The 5,720-nt window shown below is 40.3% G+C and overlaps 1 pseudogene; it reads right to left on the reverse strand.

Annotated features, from left to right (window-relative positions):
* Positions 1–3,068: 3,068 nt before the first annotated feature.
* Positions 3,069–3,544, reverse strand: LOC114610966 (annotated as a pseudogene).
* Positions 3,545–5,720: the final 2,176 nt, after the last annotated feature.

The raw sequence follows: 5,720 nt of genomic DNA on the forward strand, positions 1-5,720 counted from the left end.
TTCCGTATGAGGCATTCTTTCTTAAGTGTGGCTGGTTTGCCAGTCCAAGTCACTCATGGATGTTTTCGTTTTATTGTCAAGATTTGGAGCAAACAGCCACTAATTTGTATTTTACTATTGTACTTCGAAGAATGTCAGATATTTCCAGTGGGCACATTTTGATAGATAAAACAACTAACCTCCATTAAAAAGGAAAATATTTACTTCCTGCCCCTGAACATCTCAAGTTCTCCCCCACTGCTTGTGAAAAGGGTTTCTGTGGTTGCTGCCTGCTCCCTCCTTATGTCATTGCCTTTCCCACACCTCTCACAAGACTCAAGGCCAGAGCCTCCCCCCCCCCCCATGATTGCTGGACTTCTAACAGAAGAGATGTGTGGGCTGCATCTGAAAAGGTGTCTCTGGATGTTATTTATCAACAAGATCCTGAAGGTTTAGCTTTGGATTTTACCTGGTTAAATGAAAATATCGACTTGATAGAGTCACAGGGGATAATCCGAGAGACTTGTACATCCATGAAGTTAAAAAAGACAGCTGGATTCTCTCTAAAATGCATGTGTGAGTGGAGTCAGTGTGCTAATGAATTGTTGAATAATTAATTTGAATTATTGTGAATCCAAAGTAGGGGATGGAAGAAGAGAGCTACTCGATTGTATGCCACCAGGAGACTGAAAGGGACAGAGTTCTTGGTCTTGCTGTTCTCAGAATCTATTATAGGAGAGGAGGCACATGCAATGCAAAGCAAGGGACAACAATCCTCATGTAAGGAATTGAATGGAATAATTAGAATACAGGAAAAACTTGAGTAAACAGTGTAGGGCAATATGATTCTACGACTAATAAAACCAGAGACCCTAAAACACTAAAGCATCCTGTGGGGTAAATTGAAAAGCACAGGGACTTGAAATCCTCTCAGATATTTAGTCCTCACAATTGGTGTGCTAAAAATTCATTATATGCCCTGTTATGCTGATGAAGCTGACTCAGAAGAACTAAACCTCTTGGAGTCTGCCAACTGATGGGCATAAACCAGCACTGAGCAATGACCATAGTAAAGGAATAGAAGCTCTACATCTGCCCCTGATACCAAGACAAAAGCTCTTCTTGACTTGTTCATTCACCTCATTTCTACACCTCATTCTTACACTTTTCTGATACTCTCTAAAGGGGAACGAAGCAATCATCTCACACACACAATTCTCGACACCTTTTCCTTTGTCTTTTTAAAGTACCCATGATTTGTCTCTGATGTGGATTGATCTGTGTCACCACAAAATTCCTATGTAGAAGCCTAATCCCCCATGCCTAGGAATGTGCCCTTATTGGGAAATATATTGCTGCAAGTAGAATCAGTCAAGATGAAGTCATAAGAAGGTGGTGGTTGATCCAGTGTGGTTGATACCCTAGCCAAAGGAGACGTGTAGGTATAAAGATCACATACACACACAAGGAGAGGAACCTGTGAGCAGGCAGGCAGATATCGGAGTGATACTAATGCAAGTTAGACAGCTCAGAAATTGCCAACAAACCCCTGAAGCTAGAAGAACAGATCAGGTTCTCAACTCTGCCTCACCATGTTCAAAGGAGCCAGCTTTGCCTATGGTGTCTTGATCTTGGATTCCCAAGCTCTATATCTAAAAGACAAAATATGTCCGCTGTGTAAAACCACACAGTTTGTGATGCTTTGCTATGGCAAATACAGCAAACAAATAGAGTCTGTCTCTAGTCTCTCAGGACATCTCACAGTTTAAAATTCCATCTCTGCATCTACAACCTATGTCTATTTCAGAACTTCCTTCCACCTTCCAGAATGTAAAACTCACTGTTCACTGCCATTTCACATGACTATCCTAACGTCATCCCATACTCATGTATCCCAAACTGAATTCTTCATTTTCTCCCACAACAGCCATCAACCCCAGCCTTCCTGGTCATTGGCGATGGTAGTTACATCCTGTTGCTTCTCAAGCCAAACTCCATGGAAGAGGTTACTGCTTTCCATCATATGCATAATAGCCTTTGGCATCTGTCTTAGTTAGGGTTTTACTGCTGTGAACAGACACCATGACCAAGGCAAGTCTTATAAAGGCCATCATTAGGACTATGTTTAATTGGGATTAGATTACAGGTTCTGAGGTTCAGTCCATTATCATCAAGGCAGGAAGCATCCAGGCAGGTATTATGCAAGAGGAGCTGAGAGTTTTACATCTTCCTCTAGAGGCTGCTAGCAGAATACTGGCTTCCAGGCAGCTAGGGTGAGGGTCTTAAAGCCCATGCCCACAGTGACACACCTACTCCAACAGGGCCACATCTAATAGTGCCACTTCCTGGGTTGAGCATATACAAACCATCACAGCATCCAAACCCTCTGACTTCCTCTGCTTTGACATAGTCTCTTCCCCCACTAATTAAAATATTGAAGATGCTAGAAAAAATGTGAGTGAAAATTAATTGTTTATCAAATTGTCATACCTACATACCAACCTTATTTTCCTCACTTACAAGACAGAGAGGTTTGTAAGGATCCTTTCAGCTCTTACCCACATAAATGATTTCATTAAAGGGGTTCATTCATGGAATGTGGTGCCAACATCTTGTTTAAGGAGCCTAAAATGAAGTGACTATTTGGTAATTACAGAGTTGATCTAATCATTGCAGACAGTACTATAGGTAATTTAATCCCTGAAGTGAATTTTATTCCATTTAGCTGACTACATTCACGAAAATAAGATAATGAGATAGCTTAGCCACTGTGCAAGATGCTAGGAGCCTTTACAGAAGCTGCATGCTCCAAATTGGCTGGTTCACCTTTCCATGTACCCAGAGAATGCACATGTGTTGGAATGTCCTATCTACCATCTATCTAACTACATACCTACCTTCATAGATGTTAGATTACACACGTGAGAAAAGTGATAAGGCAGCTTACAGGCTTTTAAGGTGTCAGAAATATTTTAATTAGCATTAAAATTAAGATAGGTCAATTGACTGTTTTTTTTTAATGTGTGAAATGCATTTTCTTTCTTTTTTATGGTGAAAAAAAATGTATATTTAGAATTAGTCATCTGGACTCAGTTTAGATGATCCCAATCTTGTTGGCAACATCCAGAGCATCATAATCACGAGCCAAGCGGACATATGCCTTCTTCTCTCCATCAGGCCTTATCAAGGTATTGACTTTGGCCACATCAATGTCATAGAGTTTCTTCACTGCCTGTTTGATCTGGTGCTTGTTGGCCTTGACATCCACAATGAACACAAGTGTGTTGTTGTCCTCTATTTTCTTCATGGCTGACTCAGTGGTCAGTGGGAATTTGATGATAGCATAGTGGTCAATCTTGTTTCTCCTTGGTGCACTTTTCCGAGGATATTTTGGCTGCCTCCGGAGCCGCAGTGTCTTGGGCCGTGGGAAGGTGGGTGACATTCTGATCTTCTTCTTTTTGTGGCTGTGGATGCCTTTCAGCACTGCCTTCTTAGCTTTCAAGGCCTTCGCTTTGGCTTCGGCTTTGGGAGGGGCAGGAGCTTTCTTCTTCGCTTTCGGCGCCATCTTGGCGAAAAGCGAAATGCATTTTCATTAGTGCAATTGTTTTCATTTATATTATCAACTTAAGGACTATTTCAATATCAAGAATTTCTTTATTTCTGAATTAAATTTTATTTGGACACATCTTCATTACATCATCGCTCCTTGTTCTTGCCATTGGTGTTCTATTCCAGCTTTGTATTCATCAGACACTCCCACAACAGGGCCTTTACACTGACTGTCCTATCGAAGACTTTCATGACAATGAAGTGTTTGTTCAGATGTCCCTTTCTTGATGATGTCATATTCATCTTCTACTTTCATGGACCTCCATAACACCATTGATCTTGTGAGCCATGATATGAAATATATCATAATGTATACTTCTGTTTTTACAATTGTAGTTTTATTAATTACGACAAGGATATCAATCTGGTAAGGACAAAGGAATTTATATTTGTTCTCTTGTGTATCCCAAATGCCCAGAATAATGGATTCTACAATGCAAGTGCACAACTAATAATTGTTAGGCAAGGGAACTTAACCATGTTCTTATGTATATTAATTCAGACAACCACTTAGGAAGTATCTTAAAATAATCAGGAATTAGGTCCAAACATATCAGTTTGTAGCCTGGAAGTATTGAAAATGGAAATATAGCAGTCACAGTGCATTTTAATTGACTCTTAGCTTATGAGTCCTAATAACCTCTTTCCCACAAGGCTGAACCATGTTAATGATTATATTAGTCCAAGAGAAGATTCTTTATCTCAATCCTCTCAAAATCTCTCTCTCTCTCTCTCTCTCTCTCTCTCTCTCTCTCTCACTCTCTCTCTCTCTCTCTCTCTCTCTCTCTCTCCCCCCCCCTCCCTGTGCTGAGTGTGTGTGTCTGTCTCTCACTCTCTGTGTTTCTCTATTTCACTCTCCGTCTCTCTATCTCCTCTTTCTCCATCTCTGTTTTTTTGTATGTATATCTCTCTGCTTCTCTCTGTCTCTCTGTGTCTATATGTCTCCTCTGTCTGCCTCTGTCTCTGTATCTGTCTCTGTGTATACGTGTGTGTCTGTGTCTTTCTCTGTGCGTCTCTGCTTTACTGTCTCTCTGTCTCCTCTACCTCTGTCTCTCTGTCTTTCTGTTTCTCTGTGTGTGTGTGTGTGTGTGTGTGTGTGTGTGAGAGAGAGAGAGAGAGAGAGAGAGAGAGACAGATAGACAGACAGACAGACAGACAGAGAGACAGACAAACAGACAGACAGAGAGAGTGGGGACACACTTGTCAGTGCATATATAGAAGTTAGAAGACAACATTTAGAGACCTGGTCTCTCCTTCCACCATTACCTCCAGGGATCAAGCATAACTTGTCAGGCTTGCATACCAAGCACTTTTACTTGATGAACTACTCCAACTACCCGAGACCTCAGATTTTAACTTATTTTGTTTTGTAGCAAGTCAGTATATAAAATTGTATACTTAGTTGGGGGTAACAAACTTTTTTCTAAATTTTACTAGAGTGTTTAGTTAAACATACTCCCACCATGATTTTGACACCATGAAGACAGCAAAAGAACATTACTCAGATACGTGCTACCCTGTGACAGAAAGGTCCATTTCCATGATTAGCCAGAGGATTTATTTTTAATTATACTGGGGACATTACTTGATTGTGATTGCAGAAAATTCTATGTTAGTGAATAATTCTTTGCCAAAATAACAGGCCACAGTGTGGTTGAGAGGGAAGTGCACCTTGGTAGACAAAATAAAGGTCTTATTCTTAAAAGACTCTTTGTTTCTGTGTAGCCTTTTGATACCTTGAGAGGAAGTATATCTTTGATGAAGACCACTGTGACTTCACATGTAAGCAAATCATCCATGCCATGTTGGTATTTTCAGTCATAGCAATTTGAAGGAGAAATTGCCTATAAAGGGCTCTCAGTTTATCAGGCTACTTTCTCTGAGAACAAGAGAAGAGATTCTGGGACTACTTTCTACTGAGGTTCCAATGTATACAGTTCTTTATATTCCAAAGCCTTTGCATGAAGTTAAACATATTACTATCTTTACCCTACTCACAAATATCAAATGACTGAGATGCTTACAAGTTAACCTCAAAGCGGTACTCAGACAGCAAACATGGAAGACATCTCATGAGTATTGCTGTTCCTTCTTTCATTATAGTCGTGGTAACATGGCTGTAGCAGTCACAT

Source organism: Grammomys surdaster, unplaced genomic scaffold, assembly GCF_004785775.1.
Source record: "Grammomys surdaster isolate TR1022 unplaced genomic scaffold, NIH_TR_1.0 126066, whole genome shotgun sequence".
NCBI lineage: Eukaryota > Metazoa > Chordata > Mammalia > Rodentia > Muridae > Grammomys > Grammomys surdaster.